The following is a 21,009-nucleotide window of genomic DNA, read 5'->3' on the forward strand; positions in this document are numbered from 1 at the left end:
CAATACCTTCGAATTGCGTCCACACTAACCCTAATTCGAAATGGCGATGTCAATTTCAGCGCTAATCCCCTCGTTGGGGAGGAGTACAGAAATTGGTTTTAAGAGCCCTTTATGTCAAAAAAATGGCTTCGTTGTGTGGACGGGTGCACGGTTAATTCGGATTTAATGCTGCTAAATCCAACAAACTCATAGTGTAGACCAGCCCTTAGTCCAAGTCACATCTAGTAGTAGCCCATAGTGAGTCTAGTCCTCAGTGTCTCGGGGTGGGGAGGGGGCAGAGACAGCTCTGTATTGTATGTACCAGTTTGGTGAGTATTGTGCTAATCGCTGGATGTGGAAGAGTTAGAGAAATAGCTGCTAAATGACTCATTTCCCATTAAGAATGAACTTTAGACTAATGTGGCCCCCTCCTGAGCTGGGCTGTGCAATGAGCCAGTACTAATTGTGCCCTAAAGCAGGACACTCCTCCTGGCATTCACACTGTCCCTGCTTTCCATCAGATTTAGCTCATGGTATGAGCTTTCTCTTTCCTCACGGTGACCCCTGCCTTGCGATTTGGCAGTAGTGTGAGTGCAACTTGGGTCAGACAAGGGCGCAGAGTGCAGAAACAGGCATCTCCTTTCTTAAGTGACATCATAAAATTGTCCAGAAAATACAAGTTGAGTAGCATGTCTTCTAACAGCACGCTTAGCTCCAGCTTACAGATGCTCTCCTGGCTCTTACCATCAAGCCTCATGAGAGAGTGTCAGGACCATCTTCCAGCAGAGACCTCAGCTCACAGTTTCTGTGGATGCTTGGTTGTTCCAAACAGACTAAAGGGCACCAGATCTGGGCTGGGTCTGAGCATTGCCGACAAGCACTGAAATACCTGCAAGACCATTCAAAATCAAAAACACTGGACCCCCATCTTCAATTACAATCTGACCCCTTTCCATCATCTGGAAGCATAAAAGAGGCAAAATTAGACCATAATGTCCCCCCCCCAATATATCCTCTGTAGGGGGTTTTCCCAGCCACCACAGAACTGGGGTAAGGGTTCTGCACAAACTCTGCTCCCATGTCGTGGCACAGAGGGCTGATTAGGGAGGTGGGCAAAGAGCAGGGCTGGCCTTACCATGAGGCGAACTGAGGTGGCTGCCTCAGGTGCCAGACTGTGAGGGGGCTGCACCACTAGGACCCAGAGTTTCAAAGTTTTGGCCCAAGTGACGTGGGGGTGATATTTGAGCTCCCCACCTCAGGTGCCAAAATATTGTAGGCCGCCCCGGCCAAAGAGCACTGTGCAATGGCTATTCTCTGATTGCCATGGCCCACAGGAGGTACTAGGAAGCAGAGCATAAGATAAAGCAGTCTCAAGGCTGCTTTAACTTACACTAAGATCAGGTTGGCCCTGGAATGCCCTCCTCTTCTACCCCAGTTCCTGCCTTAAGTGCAGAAGTGAAGTAAATGAGAATCAGGTCCTGTGAATTTAGAGTTTGCAAATAAGAAATTCTAAGCGGCTCAATTAAAGTTAATGAAAAAGGAAACCTATGTTTGGTATGAAGCACTTGGGTGAATAGCGGTGCTGAAAGAAGAGAAACATAACACACATTCTCTTAATCCAGATGTGCATTTCCTTCCCTGAACAGTTATTATTTCACTGATAATTAGTGCACCAGGCAAAGTTTTACTGCTAACCTTTGGAAAAAATGTAGAAGTGTTTTGACAAAATGTCAAATACAACCAGGACGCATAGGCCTGAAAACAATCCATAAATTGTTTTATAGACTAGGATATTACAGACTAGCAGTTACTAAGGGAATTTCTCTGCAGAAGGAAAGAGAAACCAACTCCTGTCAAAGCCCAGGGAAATGGGGGAGGAAGGTATTCCGAAACTCAAATATGAGTCTACAAGGCAGCATGAGTCTACAAGGAATGTACTCCACAGTAGTGCCACTGCAATGGGAAACCATCACTCCCTCTACAGTTAAAAGATATCTCCTAAAAATACATTAGAGAATCCTTTATTAGGTTAAGGCATTTATAAAATCAGTAGCCACTTTACCTTGATCTCCAGTTCTGGAAGTGTACTGTAGTATTGCCAACCTCAAGCATTCAGAAATCATGACTCAGGGCCCATAATCATGACATTGGCTTAAAATTCATGAGTGTTTTTTAAAAAGAAATAATATATTTTGGATCCTTTTTATTTGCCTTTTGGGTGCTTGAGCCTTTAGGGTCCACTTTCTTTTCAAACTTTTCAATAACCACAAGGGTTTATCTTTTTTGAACAAAAGCTTGAGAGACTCACATAATCACTTGACTCCAGCAGCTGGGGCTTTCAGCAAAATGCCAGTGAGCCCTATGATACATTTGCAAGAGTTGGAAACAGTGGGAACTTCTTGGCCTGTGTGATAGCACAAATGCTAAGCAACAAACAAGGAAACTGAGACTGGTTAATAATGTTACTTCTGAAAAGCCTTTTCTATTCTGAATTGCTGGTCCTAAGACTAATAATAACTAATAATAGTAATAACTGGATGCTCCATGGCCTTCGCCTTGGGTAGTTATTTACCCTTGGGCAAAGTGTGTGCCAGGCACCACCGTTCTGATTGGATAGCGTTTTTCAGCCTCTGCACAGCTGTAAATTACAATACGAAGTGCCAGACAGTGGGCCTTGGTCTACATATGCCTATGTACTGCTGTCCTCTACCAGGCGGAATATTTCAGTCCTGTTCTAGTAAAGGTTCCCTATGCAGGCTTCTGTGCCAAAGGTCACGAGTTCGAGTCCCGATATTGGATCTACGGAGATGGCAGTTGATAAGAGCTCTGTATTTGATTTCAGATGCATAGGCCTATGTCACTGTGATGCTCCCCAGGGGTTGTGCGGCACCTTGCCACTACCTGTCCATCATGAAACAGCCTTGTTGGTACCTGCTGTAGCTCAGCTCCTTGAAACCAACAGCCTCCAGTCATACACACATTGCTTTCCACGCCTCTGCAGACTTCGTTCCCCCCAGATCTGGCTAGGAACAGGCACAAACCAACCCCTCAGTTCCTGGTGCATTGCAGCCTATCACTGGATGCTCATAGAAATTACCAGGTAATCAGGGGTGTAGTTGGGGGGCATTGCTCCCCCTAAACTGCAAGCCTCAGGCAAGCATGGAATTGGCCTGACTGGAGCTGCCCCCCCAAATACAGAAGTCAGACTACGCCTATGCAGGTAAGCTGCCCCAAAGGAACAAGTACATACAACATGACTGGTACCACTCAGGGCCCGCTCCTTTATGAGCGCCACACTAATTGACTTGTAGTGAAAACAAACAAAAATGTTTGTTAACAGAGATAAAGATTCAAGAGATAGTGAGCAACCACCACCACAGGTTACATATAAAACAAAAGATGTAACACGCTTCTTAGAGTCTAAACAACTTAAAATAGCCTAAAATCCTTGTCTAAAGTAGTTTCTCACCCAGAGCAATCTTCCAGCATCACCAACCCACAGAGCCAACACAACTGTTGATAGTGGGGAGGGCAGGCCACAATTTAAAGGTTGGGGGAGGGGCATGTGACTGCACCATGGTCATCTCTGGGTACAGGAACCTTCCAGCCCCACCTTCCTGGGCCAGGGCAACCAATCCTGGAGCTTCTGCGCCCTCATGGACACCTCAGGGGGAGAGGCACAGGCAATGTCCCTCACTCAGGCTGAGCTGAGGGAACCTGCTCCTGGCATTTTTCCCAGAGACCCCCGGACCAGGGCCACCGCTGCCTCCCCAGCTGGGTTCTCACAGGCATGGCGCTGCACAGAGCCGGCAATCTGGAGCATCCCTGGCAGAGCAAGCCCTGCAAAGATAGCTCGGCTCTTGCAGAAATCTGGGGGACGGGGGGAGGAGAACGTGACCCTGGAAGCCCACCCTGTTGCCTCTGCCAACCCACATGGCTGGGATCCAATGTTCATGGAGGCAAAAAGGACTCTTTTTTGCTCCTTCAGTGATGGACAAGGGGTTCCTTTTTGCCTTCCCCTTATATCCCCAAAGTTCACTGTCTTTGCAGCTCAGAGTCAGGATAACCCTGTCATTCAGTCTGTGGTGTTTTGGCTCCAAGGTGCATACTCCTGTGTGCACAGATTTGGCTTCCATTGTGTTGGCTCACAATACTTAATTTACATTTCAACAGATAGAAGGATAAACATCTCTGGTCTGGCAGGAAACCAGTTTTTCCACTTCCGCTGGTGAGTAACACCTTGGTATAACATATGTTCAGTATGTAGGCATGACTTTTTAAATATCATCATATGTACATTTCACCAGCATGATCCCGGCTTTCACTAAGGAGCTCAAACATTCTTTATAGATAAATACCATGACAGCAGTGTGTAAAGGGTCATGAGCTTGTCAGGTCTAATAGGAATTACAGTATCAGAGGGGTAACCGTGCTAGTCTGGATCTGTAAAAGCAGCAAAGGTGCCACAGGACTCTTTGCCACTGTTACAGAACAGTGAATCCTTTGCCAGCTGGTAGTGAGTTCTTAGGGTCACGGTAACACTTTATATGAAGTTTCAGAGTAGCAGCCGTGGTAGTCTATATCCACAAAAAGAACAGGAGTGCTTGTGGCACCTTAGAGACAAACAAATTTATTCGAGCATAAGCTTTCGTGGCCTACAGCCCACTTAATCGGATGCACAGAATGGAACATATAGTAAGAAGATTGTGTGTGGGTGGGTGGGTGTGTATATATATATATATATATATATATATATATATATATATATATATATACACACACACACACATACACACAGGTGGAAGTTGCCATTCAAACTATAAGAGGCTAATTAATTAAGATGAGCTATTATCAACAGGAGAAAAAAAAAGACTTTTGTAGTGATAATCAAGATGGCCCATTTAGACAGTTGACAAGTGGCTGGGTCATTACACATATTGAATTTTTTCCCCCATGTTAAGTATCCTCACACCTTCTTGTTAACTGTCTAAATGGACCATCTTGATTATCAATCACTACAAAAGTTTTTTTTCCTCCTGCTAATAATAGCTCATCTTAATTAATTAGCCTCTTACAGTTTGTATGGCAACTTCCACCTTCTCTCTGTGTGTATATTTGTTCTTACTATATGTTCCATTCTATGCATCCGATAAAGTGGGCTGTAGCCCATGAAAGCTTATGCTCTAATAAATTTGTTAGTCTCTAAGGTGCCACAAGTACTCCTGTTCTTTATATGAAGTGTGACTGCTGATGCTTGCCCCATGAAACTTAATTTAGGACAGAACCCAGTGACAGGGAACCAACTTCTCAAGTTGCAGCCCTGTGATAGCTGATACAGAAGTTTAATGGTGCTCCTCATTTTTGGGCTCATACACTTTGCCAGAAGCCGAGCCCACTTCAGAGCTGACTCAACAGGATATCTTTAAGCATTTGCAAACTCCCCCAAATAATACATCTGGAGTCAGTGGTAATAGTTAAGCAGAAATCCCTGACAATGGGCCATATTCTAGTCTTGATCTGTGCACAAGCTCCTGTTGTTGTTAGTGGGAGTTCTGGAAATGGAAGAAGAATAGAACACAGGCCAAGAGTGGAAGGACACATGCCAGAACTGTGTGAGGGATGTAAAAAACTCTGGTACAGGCTGGGGGGGGGGGGGAGGAGGGGTGTGTGTGTGAAATACTGGATCCACTGTAGTCAATAGGAGCTTTGCCATTGATTTCAATGAAGCCAGGATTTCATCTCTCTGTGGAAGCCATTAGATTTAATCTATTAATTTCAGAGTAAAACAGCCCAAATAAGAGATACTGCTTGTGGGCAGTGGTGATGGTTGTGGGAGATTAATTCAAAGACTCCAGAGAGTCTGCAAAACAATTGTCCAGAGCAGCCCGGACAGCTCTTCAGTTTTGATTTATAGCAACTCTGTGGCAAATTACTGAGCTTCTCATTCATTATGGCACATTGGCCTCTCCACTAATGCACAGATCCTGTAACCCGGGATGTTTTCACCTCCCACATAAAGAGCAGTAGAAGCTCCGTGCTTCAGCCAAGCAAAAACGTCCTCCTTGCCGTCCATCCCACAAGCCCTGTAATTAGCATGTTTGTCCGAGGTGTGCATCCGTCGGTGTTACCGGCACAGTTGGCTTGCCTCAGTCTTGTGCTGACACTTCAGTAAAACAAACTGGGCAAGGCCCGCGGGGCCAAAGGCAGCCAAACAGAGGTCTGGCAAGAGGTCTGCCAAGCCAAACAGCTGAGCCATTAGATTCACTTGAACAAATCTGGGAAAAACCCACAAGATTAAACAGGAAGGAGCAAGGCTCTTCTACTTCAGCACTCTCTGCTCCATGAGTAATGTCAGGATCTCACTAATGACGGGAAAGAGGATATTATCCCACCGGGACAGTCTTGTATACAGTGTTACCTATCCAATCCATTACACTTCCTGCTCTTGTCATTTTGATTTCTATAAAGAGGACTTGCGTGTTGTCACGATATTTTAAAGAAATGCTTTCACGGTTTACAAACCTGTCCATCTTCTGCTCCCAAGTACAAGGTGCACCTCTGAGCCCTGCCTTCTCCATCCCTAAACTCAGAGCAGCATGTGCATTAGCCCCCCTACCCCAACCAACTCAACCAAACCCCTATACTGCACACACCCAATTCTCCCCCTGGGAAGAGGAGGAACAAGAGCGACTTAGCCACACATTACAGATGAGTCATGGCACTTACAGCAGTACTGGCAGGTGTTCAGATCCCACGGTGATGAAGGGAGGAGAAGAATCCATCCAGAATAGAAGAAACCTCTGTCTTGTTAGGGCAATATTTTCAAGCCTCTGTGTTTGAAGTTAGGCTCCTAAATTGACATTTAGGTAGCTAGATAGGAGTGGCCTGCTTTTCCCACTAAATTCCATGGCAATTGTGGGCACTCAGCAAACCTAAAAATCAGGCCGATTTTATTTAGATGCCTAAATGTGGATATGGGAGACTAATTTTAGATACTTGGGTTTGAAAATTTGGGCCCAAGGTATGGTAAGATGCACAGTGAGAGACCTTTGTATAGAGCCATTCTGCTACTCCTACAATTTTCCCAGAGTGGGGGTAAAATGGTATACCCAGGCTCATATGATACAATTAGACCTGGACACCACTGATCTGGAATGTGGCATCTGAGATAAATATGGCAATTTCCTGCTACATTGTTGGGAGATCTTCCTGTATTAAGTTTATGCTTCTTTGTGAGACAGGGATTTTCTCCCACCTTGCCTGGGGGACGGTGACCACACTGCCTCAGGAACTAAGAACAGTGGAGGGTGATTAGCAAATTCTCTCAGGCTGTGACATCTCTGTAGAGCTACCACTGCCTGGAGAGGCTTGCATAGGGCAGTTCAAACTGGATTCTCCAGAGACCAACAGACAAAGAAAGGACTTTGGGATAAATAGCCCGGTTTAAATTGCCTCCGGGCCTTCTTTCTGATCCAGCAAATGGAAAGGACCTTCTGTCCAACAGGGCCCCCCAATCCTTCCTGTGAAGAGTTAGGAGGACTTTCGCCTACTAAACCCCATAGAGATGGTGACCTCTGGTAGCATTCATATAGGAACTTATATGGTTTTTAGTATGTTTTCTCTGTAATGCTTTCACCTTAAGAATAAAATGTGCTTGCTTAGAAAGAGCTGTGAGGAAACCTATAACTATAGTCATTTAGGCTGTTTATAGCCTTTGAAGAGTTAACAAAGCACAGACACTTGCCTGGTTAGGCAGTCTGGCTTGCTGGGAATAACACAGACTAGGCAGGGAACTGTGCAGCCTGGAAAAACCCTGATCAGGAGGGCAAGAGATACAGGTCTCCACCCAAGAGAGGTGACAGCAGAGGAGCTGGGAGCCTAGAGTGGGTGCCACTGCTGGTCCACAGAGGGGGACTACAGACGGAGGTGAAAGTAAGCCGGTCTGGTACGGCGTACTGGCAAGAGCCAATATGCTGTGCCAGACCAGCTTCCCCAGGCTGACGATTTAAAGGGCCCAGAGCTCCCTGCAGCAGCCAGAGCCCTGGGCCCTTTAAACCGCCTCCCAAGCCCCGCTGCCAGAGCCCTGGGGTAGCGGCAGCAGGGCTCTGGTTCCAGCTGCTGCGGGGAGCCCCAGGCCTTTTAAAACGCTGCCCGAGTCCCAGGGCTCCCAGCCGCCTCTGCAGCTGGTAGCTCCGGGGGTGATTTAAAGGCCCGGGGCTCCCAGCCACAGCTGGAACCCCAGGGCCTTTATATCTTGATTTAAAGGGCCCAGGTATTTAAAGGCCCTGCCTCTTCTGGTTGAGGCCACACACCCTGCTCAGGACTCCGGCGTACCAGTAAGTCCTTTAAGTTACTTTCACCCCTGAGTACAGGGGCCATTGCCCTGCACTGTGACAGCAACATTTACACACTTAAAGCCTGACAGCAGCTTTCATTTCAATCTCTGAAAGTGCAATGCTGTCCGGCAGCAAAGGGAAGATTTCTAGATCCATAAGCCATCGATAGTGGGGTTGGGAGAGCCCCTGAAAGGTGGCAGGATCCAAGCATAAGACTAGAACACCAACCCACATTATACCACCCAAAAAACATGGAACAGGGGGTGGGAGAAGCATCAAGAACACAATAATGCTGATCTTAGCTGGAATAAACTTCCACTCTTAGCTGGAATCAATTCAGTTCTTCCGCGGCCACACACATGCAGTCATTAGAGGGTATTTTGGCTGCATGTGTTTTCTTCTTTTCCCACATCTGTCAGCTAAACCGGAGATCCACAGGCAAAGCGGAGCACTCCAGAGCACGATGTGGATTTCTGACATGCTCTAATGGGCTTTGGTTCCATACAGCAATGAATTAATCACATTACAGAAAGAGAGGAAGGAGTTTCATCTGTGCCAGATATAATGGTGCTCCAGCATTATTTGCTTTGGGTACAGTTTTACTCCTCTCTTCTTCACAGCAGCTTTCCAAGCAATGGAAATGAGAAGCACCTTGCCCAGCCATGAATTATCTGAGAAATATACAAGAATAAATCTAGGATCATCTGTGAAAACATCATAGTTCTGAGAGAAGGTGTGACGTTATTGACATAAACTGGGACCATATAAATCATTGTTGTAACCAAGGTCCTGTAGTGGCAACAAATCTTGTATGAAGGGGGTCAAATGAGGTGTCTAAGACAAGGTTATGGTTTGCTGGTTATGATTATGCTGTCTATATGTGTGTATCATTTTTGTAGTTAAAGTTATGAATATTGGCTCTATACTGTCTATATTTCAAACTTGTGCTATGCTTCTGGGGAACACTCCAGACAAGTTGGTGTCAGCTCTGCCTAGCCTGCTTGATGGCCCATTAAGGACCATCAGCTATACAATTGACCCATTGAGAGAAAGCAGACACGCCTTGGGACTCAGCAAGGTATGCAGGGGCATGCCTATGGACAGAACTCTGAGGTTTTTCCAGGCCATGTGATGGACAGCTTGTCTTTGGAACAAAGAAAGAAAGACAGACCACATGGCAAGAGAATATGAAAAGCTGCTGCAGCTCCTCGATCTTGTCTTCAATCCTGCTTCTTACCTCTGGAGGGACTTTGCTACACTGAAGCTTTGAACCAAGGACTGAAAGACCCATCCCAGCTGTGGATGTACTCCAGAGACTTGATTTGAACCTGCAGTTTATTCCATCACTGCTGCAAGCCTGAACCAAGAACTTTGCCATTACTGTACGTAATGGATTCCATTTAGCCAATTCTAGCTCTCATCTATATCTTTTTCCTTTTATGAATAAACCTTTAGATTTTAGATTCTAAAGGATTGGCAACAGTGTGATTTGTGGGTAAGATCTGATTTGTATATTGACCTGGGTCTGGGGCTTGGTCCTTTGGGATCGAGAGAACCTTTTTTCTTTTACTGGGGTATTGGTTTTCATAACCATCTGTCCCCATAACGAGCGGCACTGGTGGCGATACTGGGAAACTGGAGTGTCTAAGGGAATTGCTTATATGATTTGTGGTTAGCCGGTGGGGTAAAACCAAAGTCTTCTCTGTCTGGCTGGTTTGGTTTGCCTTGGTGTGCATAGAAACCCCAGCCTTGGGCTGTAACTGCCCTGCTTGAAGCAATTTCTCCTGAATTGGCACTCTCAGTTGGGTCCCACCAGAACCAGCATTGTTACAGAAGGAAAAGGAGTGCATTTTTCCATTAGTTACCTTTCAAACACCATGCCTGACTGAATGCACTGGAAGAGAAATTGCCCATCCAACATGTGAGGAGCTTGTTTAGATTGTGACATACGCTGATTTCCCTGACATAGGTTGAGACTGATCTTCTAGAACAAAAATAAGGTTCACAGACAAACCCGATTTTGCAGTAACACCTGTTTTCCAGCAGTGGTACTCCCCTGCTTTCAATGGAGTTACTCCTTCAAAACAGTTTAAGTCAAGTCAAAAGTCAGGTCTGTGATTTTAAACTGTAAAGGCAAGGAAACGCTAACTCAAGTTCTTCAGCCATGGACACAAATACCTGCAACGGGATATACAAAGGACCGATTTGCCTGCACAAGTGCTAGGGTGCATGCCATTTTTGCATATTCACCTTGATCTCTGCTTTTTGAAACAAAGGTTTGCAAAAAGTGCTCCAATATTAACAACCTTAGTCAGAGAGATGACCAGTAAACCCTGCTGAGAGTTTAGTACCCAAAATGAGGCACTTTGAATTTAAAAATAGACAAACTACAGTTACATTTAGCCCATGAGAGAAGGTTGGCTGTTGCCAGAAAACTGACCATGTGTTTCGGAAGTGCAGATCTGACCAAAAAAAACAAAAAGAAAACCAGACCAGATCCATATTTATGATAGGGATTAATTTGACAGAATCAGGGCAGTCCAGATGGTGTGCAGAGAATCACTGAGGTTTTCAGTTTAAGCTCTTAAAAAAAAAAAAAAAAAAAAAAAAAAAGAGAGAGGTAGGAAATAGCTTAGTTTTATGCCTCTCATGGCCCACTACATGTGGCTGACCAACATACCTTGTCCTGACCTTGTCCTTGATAAAGTAGAATTTTTAACCATAATCCAGCTTGCTTTGTGACTCCATATAATACAACTACACAAGCACAGTAAGGCTCTGAGTTTTAGATTTCTCTCAGAGGGCTAGCATGCCTCTGCTGAAACACACTGTTAGAATTAAGCCCTTCCCAAGGAAGCTCATCTGACACCATCACCAGATTTAAGGGTATATCTACACAGCAAAAAAGACCTTGCGGCAGCAAATCTTAGAGCCTGGGTCCACTGAGATTCTCTCCCCCCTTGAGGTTTCAGAGCCCAAGCTCGAATGTCTACACTGCTCTTTTTAGCCCTGCAGCATGCGTCTGAGTCAGTTGACCAGCGCTCAGATACTTGCTGCTGTGAGGTTTCGTTTGCTGTGTGGCTAAGATAAGAAAACAAACTAGCCAAGATTTTCAGAAGTCATTAGTGATTTTGGGTGCCCACCTTGGCACATTCAAAAGGGGCCTGGTTTTCAAAAATGCTGCACACCCAGCTCTGATAAATCAGGGCTTTTTAAGGGCTTTTTTAATTGAGAACCTAAATCACTTAGGGTATGTCTACACTGCAGCTGGGAGTGAGTCTCCTAGCCTGGGTAGGGTGTGGGGCTCACGCTAACTCGCTAAAAATAGCTGTGTGGACATTGTGGCACTGGCAATGGCACAGGCTAACCCCCTGAACTCAAGTCCACGCAACCCCCGGGTCTGAGTTCACGTGGCTAGCCCAAGCCGGCTCCCGCACTACAACGTCCACACGGCTATTCTTAGCCCCACTAGCACAAGTATATCTACCTGGCTGGGAGGCTGTCTGCCAGCTGCAGTGTAGACATGCCCTTTGTTGCTTCAACAAACAAACAAAAATCTTGGTTTCTTCTCCCAATACATTAACACCCAAATGTCAAATCAAACTCTGCAGCCCAGTCAATTTTCCACTGATAACAAGAAGAATCTTTTCAAAGTTTCAAAACAGCTCTAGTGTTCAGCTTCACCTGTGTTGTGTTAGGCATAATTCAGACTGCAGAGAGGGTACATCAGGCAACGCCTATAGGCCAGATTCTGATTCCAGACACAAAATCAGTGCAACTCCATATCCGTAGGTGTTTGTCACTCACAAGACATGATCAAAGGGGTTAAAAAAAAAAATCATTGACAGTTCCCCCAATCTCCCACTACACACACCAGAATTAAACACAAATTGCCATGCATCTCCGGTGCTACTATAAGGCAGGCTAAGCCTGTAAAGGCTTAATTTTCAGACGTGGCCTCTCATTTTGTGCCTGCAATCAACTATGACAGCAAATTATCCTGGATGCAATTGTAGAAGCCATTCTTGAAAATTTGCCCCCCCCCCCCCATCGTTCTTCCAAATCCTCAGAGAAATGACTGACCTTGTAAATATACTGAGAGTTCCCCTGTTTCTGAATGGACATGTTTCAAAGGAGAATCCACCAGCACAACTAACCCATAATGCATAGATCACAGTTCATTCTTAGAACAAAGCAAAGGGTATACAGCATTCTCTCTTTGGAACTCATGGCCACAGGAAGTCGCTGAGGCCAAGAATTAAGCAAGATTCAGAAAAGGACTGAACAGGTTTATGGATATCACGAATATACAGAGTATTCATGATTAATGATGATCATTCTGGAATGGATGTTAGCCATCATGCTTCAAGGTTTAAGCCAATCTCTAATTATTAGAGAGCAGGATGAGACCTAACGGGAACGGGGGAGTGAATTACCCCACATCTGATTACTGCATGGTTCTTTCTCTTATGGTTCATGGTTCTGGAGTCACACGGGACTAGATGGACCTTGGGTCTGATCCGGTCTGTCGATTCCTATATTCGTGTATCATATTAGATTTTTTTCCTGGGTGCAGAGGGGTTGTTTTGTATGTTTCTAGCTCCAGCCCTTCTTCTAGCTCTTCTTGCCCCAATGTACCATACAATCTCCCTAAGCCAATCCATAAGATTCCTACCCTTGTCGCGTTCAGGTCCCTCTTGAAGCCACCTTCTGCTGCGTTACATACAATGAGTTGAGCTGCCCTGCCTATATCAACTGCCTGTTGTTGGTCTCCCCCCCCCCCCCCCATAACTCTGTCTACTTGTCTGTATGCCCTTAGGCTAGGAGGATGTCGGAGCAGGGAGCATCCTATTCTTCCTGATTGTTTGGAAAGAACCTATTACATCGACATCACTACCACCGATAAGTAATAATCATCATACTACCACTACTATTTGGACATTTAAAAACCTAATTAATAGTATGTCAGCAAGGCTCACTCAAGGCACAATTAGGTGTGGTTTCCTGTCCTTACTGATTAAGAAATCCACTTTATTTTATAATTTCATTAAATACAACAACTGCATGGTGTCCTAACTGGCACCTCAATCAACAAAAAGGTGACAAAGGACGTAAGCAAAACATATAGCTTAACAAGTCTGTCAGCTGAAGATAGACTTGTGTGGCCAGTATACCAATGATCCTGGGAAAACATTACGCTTCCAGTAAAAGGCAAACGCAATAGACCTCCAGGAGAGCAATAAAATGTTGTAGCCAGCACATTTAATAAGGACATGCTCTGTGCATAGTGTAATCTTATGTGCTCGATGCCCAGTGGAATTCACAGGAATTTGATACGGCAACATCAGATCTCAGTTTCTCAAAATGTACTGACTGCTTATAAATTAAGGGCATGATTTGGGTTAATTGCTTTTCATTTGCGTTGATGAAACCATACGTTATGTTTATTCTAAAGGGATTGTTTTACACTCTTAACCTGCAATGATGGAGGGCTTTCCTCGGCAACAATGGCACAAACTCAACTTTTCCATTAAATCTTGGGGACGTGTTCTAGCCCAGTGCACTACACATGCTCAAAGCATCTATTTGATAGTTTCTCAAACTTCTCTGAATGAATTTCTGGTGAAAGACTCTGCTTTTTCTCCATCAATGTCAATGGAAATGTCGTCCTTTGAAAGCCTGTGACCTGCCGACGTGCTATGAAACAATGTCCTGGGGCCTCAGCTATGTCAGACTGTAAAGCCCTCTTAATGACTCATTTCAGCCAATCCAATTGCAGTATGTAAATGAACTGGAGAGGACTAGGTAGTGATTGGCTGAGTTACCTTCGGCGTCACAAAATACCCCTACTTAAGAATGACCTGAACCGTTGATAGGACAGCAGCTGAGCATGGACAAAGCAGTACAATGCAAAGAAGACAGGAGTGTGTGAAGAACAGTACTGGAGAGTAAAGAGGGGAACAGACAGGCCAAGGGGTACAGCAGCAACAAAGCAGGCAATAGGTAATGATGGCTCCAATAGCAGTTGAAATTGGGGAACTGAAGCAGCACAAGATTGGTAGAGGAAGGGCTATGGGAAGGCATGGTCCCCATCTTGGATTGGGTTATCTGGGTATCTGCATGATCATTATCCCCTGTGTGCACCTGAATGAATTTTCTTTGAACTCAGGCAGTTAGCCTCTGATCTGGATGCAGAAAAATCTCCACAACCTCTATGTGTGCAAAGAGCTCTTGTTTTTCTAGCCAAGTCAACTAGTGTCTTTTGAACGCTAAGAAGTTCATCTTTCTCTGTCCTCTCCTAACTTATTTCATTTCAACCAATGGGGCTGCACGATGCAAATTGAGGGAGGAGTGATTGACTGGTGTCATTGTGACACCAGATGCAAAAGAGATCAGCTATTCATAGCACAGAAAAAGGAAAGAGCTCTGCTCCTCACGCTCCCTCTAATGACTTGGGGGAGCGTGATAGCAGAGGGTTTGTAGAGACTGCAGTAATTAGATGTGGTGGAGGGTGCTCCTGGAACGACCACGGGCAGGAAACTGTGTAATATCAGGAGTGATGTCAGAGACAGTGGTGCTCTTTGGTACCTGACGTAGCTGCTGGTAAGTCAGATATTTGTGAGACACTAATTCATAGTCCAGCAGGTTGGTTACACATCACCCTTCACAGCTTCCCCCACCCCCTCCATCTGGTTTCTCTGCCCTCATTCCTTGTAATCCTCCTTTTGTCTCCTTCTCCCATGCCTGATTTCATGCCATTTTCCTCTACAGATACTTGCTCCTTATGCTTGGATCAGCCTCATCCTCCTGTGAGCAAAGCTCCTTTCCTGTCCCCACCTTCAGACTCACTTCTTTTGCTTGGCCTGCAAGCGGTGAAGTGCTCCCCAGCATGGTCTGCACCTGCCTTTCTGTGTGATCTTTTTGATTGTAAGCTCTTCAGAACAGGGACCTTTTCAAATACATTTGTAAAGGACTGTCTGTGTAACGATCACCTGCCCCTACCATGGGTCATTGGTGGGGACTGAACCTGGGACCTCCAGCACGAGCCTCTACCAGTTCAGCTAAAGGAGTCACTCCATTAGCTAGTAGCATTAATGGACTCCTATCCTCATTTGTGAGCCAGCCATCAGAAGGGAACATGTAACAAACTGAACCAGTATATTATACCTATAGTTACAGGGCTATATAATAATTAATAGCTAACCATTTGCACATGGAGACATTTGAGCATGTGGTACTATAACTGATTAATGGGATACAACAGTCAATTCGCCTCTAGGTGATTAAAAGAAAGAACGTAAAATTTAGTTTCAGAGTAGCAGCCGTGTTAGTCTGTATTCGCAAAAAGAAAAGGAGGACTTGTGGCACCTTAGAGACTAACCAATTTATTTGAGCATAAGCTTTCGTGAGCTACAGCTCACTTCATTGGATGCATTCAGTGGAAAATACAGTGAGGAGATTTATATGCACACAGAACATGAAAAAATGGGTGTTATCATACACACTGTAAGGAGAGTGATCACTTAAGATGAGCTAATACCAGCAGGAGAAAGAAAACCTTTTGTAGTGATAATCAAGGTGGGCCATTTCCAGCAGTTAACAAGAACGTCTGAGGAACAGTGGGGGCCGGGGGGGGAAGGGGGAATAAACATGGGGAAATAGTTTTACTTTGTGTAATGACTCATCCACTCCCAGTCTCTATTCAAGCCTAAGTTAATTGTATCCAGTTTGCAAATTAATTCCAATTCAGCAGTCTCTCCTTGGAGTCTGTTTTTGAAGTCTTTTTGTTATAATATTGCGTCTTTTAGGTCAGAGATCGAGTGACCAGAGAGATTGAAGTGTTCTCCGACTGGTTTATGAATGTTATAATTCTGTAGCTCACAAAAGCTTATGCTCAAATAAATTGGTTAGTCTCTAAGGTGCCACAAGTACTCCTTTTCTTTTTGCGAATACAGACTAACACGACTGTTACTCTGAAACCTGTTATAATTCTTGACATCTGATTTGTGTCCATTTATTGTTTTATGTAGAGACTGTCCAGTCTGACCAATGAACATGGCAGAGAGGCATTGCTGGCACATAATGGCATATATCACATTGGTAGATGTGCAGGTGAACGAGCCTCTGATAGTGTGACTGATGTGATTAGGCCCTACGATGGTGTCCCCTGAATAGATATGTGGACACAGTTGGCAACTAAGCCCGTTGCCAATTAAGTCTAGTTAATTTTTTTTTTAATATATTGTACCATAGGGCAATAAATGTAACTAATTGGCGGGCACATAATAGTTTGGTAAACTGGAGTATTTTGTCCATTTACTGTCTACATCATACATGAATCAAATAATTCTAGCTCAAAGCTTGGGCAGGAATCCAGTCTTAAGTGTTCTGTAATGTGCCATGTACATTTACTGCACTATATAAATTGAGGTTCTTGTTCCCGATTGCCTCTAATGTAAAATTGAACTACCGTGATACCTTTAGCCTAAGGCACTATGTGGTGAGTTATAAGCAGATAACCCACAGAAAGCTACAGTTAGAGAACTCGAATGTGGAACTCCCTGGAAATTTAGCCTGTAGGTTATTCCTTGCATGTCACTATAGATAATATTGTTCTTACTGAGCTAATCTAGTACTTGCAGGGGGCCCAAACATTCTTGCAGGGAAGAAGGGAAAAAAATAAATTCTAACATGTTGTCCCATTTCTGCCACCTCAGAGGCTTTATGGTAGTGCTCCATGTGCAATAACCTTCTGCATAGGTTATCAGTGGAATTTGAATCCAGGACATGCAGCAGCATAGCATAGACCTCTGCCACATAAGTTAAAGGAGTGACTCTGACTGCTGGTAGCTATGGTAGGCTATTATCCCCCAGTAGACAGACCAGCCACTAGATCGGGGTGGACAAACTTTTCGGCCCGAGGGCCAAATCGAGGTTGCGAAATGGTATGGAGGGCTGGGTAGGGAAGGCTGTGCCTCCCCAGACAGCCTGGCCCCCACCCCCATCTGCTTTCTCCCACTTCCCGCCCCCTGACTGCCTGTCACTCAGAACGCCCCACCCATCCAACCCCCCCGCTCCTTGTCCCCTGACCCCCCCCTGCCCCTGACCCCCCCTGCCCCTGACCCCCCTATCTAACCCCCCCTTCTCCTTGTCCCCTGACCACCCTGACCCCTATCCACACCCCCGCCACCTCCAACCCATCCAACACCCCCCCTTGTTCCCTGACCGCCCCCTCCCGGGACCCCCATCCGAAACTGCCCCCCAGAACCCCATCCAAGCCCCCCTGCTCCCTGTCTCCTGACCGCCCCCCCACCCAAACCTCTGCCCCATCCAACTGCCCCCTGTCTTCCCCTGGGGACCTCTTGCCCCTTATCCAACTCTCCCCCCCCCCGCCCCAATGGCACTCAGAGTGGCAGGACAGACTTATTGGAAAGCCTGGGGGGGGGGGTGTGGGTGCCAGCTGCACTGCCCATGCAGCGGCATAGCTGCGAGGGAGGAGGAACAGCGGGGGAGGGGCTGGGGACAAGCTTCCCCAGCCAGGAGCTCAGGGGCCTGCCAGGATGGTCCCGTGGGCCAGATGTGGCCCATGGGCCGTAGTTTGCCCACCTCTGCACTAGATGTATATGCAGCCCACCATACCGGTGTTTTACACATGCATCGGTGCTGGAGATCAGGTGGGACGCACACCTGGGGGTGGGGGGGTGTCTCACTGCCATTTTGAAGGAATGATCCCTTGATGACTCAGGGCTAGGGAAGAAGTATTTGATCCATAGTTGGCTCCGGTCAAAGGGCATCATTCCCTCAGCCTCCAGGGAGGCTGCATTTGCATTATCGTTAGGAGAAATATCACATTTGTAGCCATTAAGAAACAGTGCAAGGAAGGAGAGATGGCAAGCCTCAGCTGTATCTTCAAGACCCCTCTGGACCAGCCAGACATTGCAAGAAAAATCCACACTCTGGCTATGGGAACACTACAGCTTCAGTCAGTATAAGTTATGGAACTCAGGAATGTGAATGAGCCACCCGCAAGTAACATAAGTTATACCGACCTAAGCGCCGGTGTGGACAACGCTATGTTGGTGGATGAGCTTCTCTCACCAACACAGCTACTGCCACTCGCAGGGGCTGGAGTAATTAAGTCGACGGGAGAGCTCTCCCCCATTGGTTTACAGTGTCTGCATTAGGAACGCCACCGCAGCGCAGCTGCATCGGTAAGCTCTGTAGTGTAGCCATACCCTCTGACACCATGCTCTTAGCAATCTTAAGAGGTGGTATGGCCTTACTGTGCTTGTTCCCAAACCACTCAGACTAAAGCAACCACTCAGTGCTTCCTGATAGCTAAGATCTGGAATACCCATAATAGCAAAATTTTCCATTAGTTCTTCCCAAGGATTATGGTCACAGCTAGGTTTCTGTCTGCAATTGCCATACACTTTTAAATAAATCTCCCCCCACCCCCGCTTGATTGCCTGACAGATTTATGTGCTTCTGTTCCACAATATGCTGCTGCATAGCGAAGTTAGCCTCCATTCAGGCTTTTAAATAATTGAACAAATGATGCACCAGACATGCAGCTGAATTTCAGAATAGACTGAGGAAGGGGACAATGTTAAACAAAAACCTTGAAAATATACCTCCATAAATATCATTAAAGAGTACCACACAAAAACACCTGCCCTTGACAACAGAAAAAAGGACTAAGAGGGGAAAATAGTACATAACACACTTCAGCTTGTCAGCATCTCCAATGCAATTATATGATCACAGTTAATGCTTTCATAATCTACTTGGTAACAATAGGAGGCCTTGCGTTTGATCCAATCCACCTACTGTTAAAAGTGAACTGCTTTCAGAACTAGCAGTTAACACCGGGGCATCTAACCAGTGTGAGATCACTGAAATATCGCTGCCTTCATTTACAAAGAATAATCCTCTGAGCTGTGAGAAGAATCACTAAACCATTAGTAGCTCTTAGAATAAGCAAAGTTCTGTCAGTGACATTGCCCAAAACAATACGAGCTTCCACCATGTGACATTTCGTAATAGGCTTCAGTCCTGTAAATCAGCATAGGGCCTGATTCAAAGGACATGGAATTGCCATTTACTTCAATGGGTTTGCATCAAGTGCCATGTCCTAGAGGTTCCGTCTATCACCAAAAGTTTAAGTTAGAGCTGGCTGAAGTTTTTCAACCAAAAATTTTGCTTGCTGAAAAATGGGGTTTTTATTGAAAACAAGTTTTTTTCCTCCCTACAGGGAAAAACATCATTTTCAATAAACCTTTTCAAACAGGAAATTTCTAAACTAAATTCCACAAAAGTTTTGGTTTTGCTTCAAACTGGCCCTTTTCATTTCAGTTTTGAAACACTGGGTGGGGGGGGACAAAAAATTTTCCAATTATGAGACAAAAAATGAATTGGTTTCATTTCACAAGGTTCCTTCAAATATTTCACGGGACAAAAAAGTGTGTGTGCGGGGGCTGACCACCTGCAAGTAGGATACTTTCACCCCATGTGCCGGACTCTTCAGGGTGCAGTGTCTCCAGTGAAGTGTTGAGTGCCCTCAACTCCCAGTGATTTCAGAGAGAGTCAAAACTAGGAAAGGGGAGGCTGGGATCCTAAGCACCCCGGTAGTCACAGCCTACACGTTACTGTAATAATCTTTGTCCAGAATATGCCTTGGGAGGCATCATTTGAAAACTAATAACTCACTGATCATTTCAGAGTAGCAGCCGTGTTAGTCTGTATTCGCAAAAAGAAAAGGAGGACTCGTGGCACCTTAGAGACTAACCAATTTATTTGAGCATAAGCTTTCGTGAGCTACAGCTCACTTCATCAGATGCATGCAGTGGAAAATACAGCAGGGAGATTTATATACACAGAGAACATGAAACAATGGGTGTTACCATACACACTGTAAGGCACGTGAATGGTAACACTCATTGTTTCATGTTCTCTGTGTATATAAATCTCCCCACTGTATTTTTCACTGAATGCATCCGATGAAGTGAGCTGTAGCTCACGAAAGCTTATGCTCAAATAAATTTGTTAGTCTTTAAGGTGCCACAAGTACTCCTTTTCTTTTCACCGATCATTAATATTCTTGCATGTTGTATGTACAGGGTGTGTAATAAGAGTTATGGATATGTGCTGAAGTGATGATTAAAAGCTGTTTAAGCCAGGCCTGCCAGGGGAGTTGGTAAATGGAATGTGTATTTGTTTCTCTAACCAGCTCAATCATCAGCAAGAGACAATGAAGGTATATTCACATATCAGGCAAACAAAGCTATCAAGCTAACAAGGGGGTGGGGGAAAGGCAGCATGGCATCTATGCTCTGACAGGAGAGAGAAACTTGGTCTGGGGGTTTTACTGTTCAAAGAATACAATGAAAAGGTTTATTGGTCTATAAAGACAGGGGGCTGAACCTCAAGCAATAAGCAATTGAATCAACTCATTGTATACAATATTACTGTATTATAAAAAGAGAGTAAGGTCTTTCTGAAAGCTGGTGATTAATATCATAAAATGTATTTATTAACACTATCAGGAATTATGGATAATCTTTGTGTAATGGTGTAGACTCACCACCGCTGGTGCCTCCTGCTGGTTGCTCCAGGAATTAGCTCAGTCCAGCTCCGGAGCACACTCTGTGGGTGGTATCTTGCCCATTGTCTGCTCTACTCTGCTGTTTCAGAC

The 21,009-nt window shown here is 45.2% G+C and overlaps 1 long non-coding RNA gene across 1 annotated transcript in view; it reads right to left on the bottom strand.

Moving 5' to 3' along the window:
- Positions 1 to 313: 313 nt before the first annotated feature.
- The window catches only part of LOC141989582 (uncharacterized), a 105,703-nt gene continuing 85,007 nt past the window's right edge, over positions 314 to 21,009 (bottom strand). The window contains exon 3 of the long non-coding RNA XR_012640008.1: positions 314 to 868. This is a non-coding gene — a long non-coding RNA (uncharacterized LOC141989582). The remainder of the gene's footprint in view (positions 869 to 21,009) is intronic.

This window comes from Natator depressus, chromosome 6 (assembly GCF_965152275.1).
Source record: "Natator depressus isolate rNatDep1 chromosome 6, rNatDep2.hap1, whole genome shotgun sequence".
Taxonomy (NCBI): Eukaryota; Metazoa; Chordata; order Testudines; family Cheloniidae; genus Natator; species Natator depressus.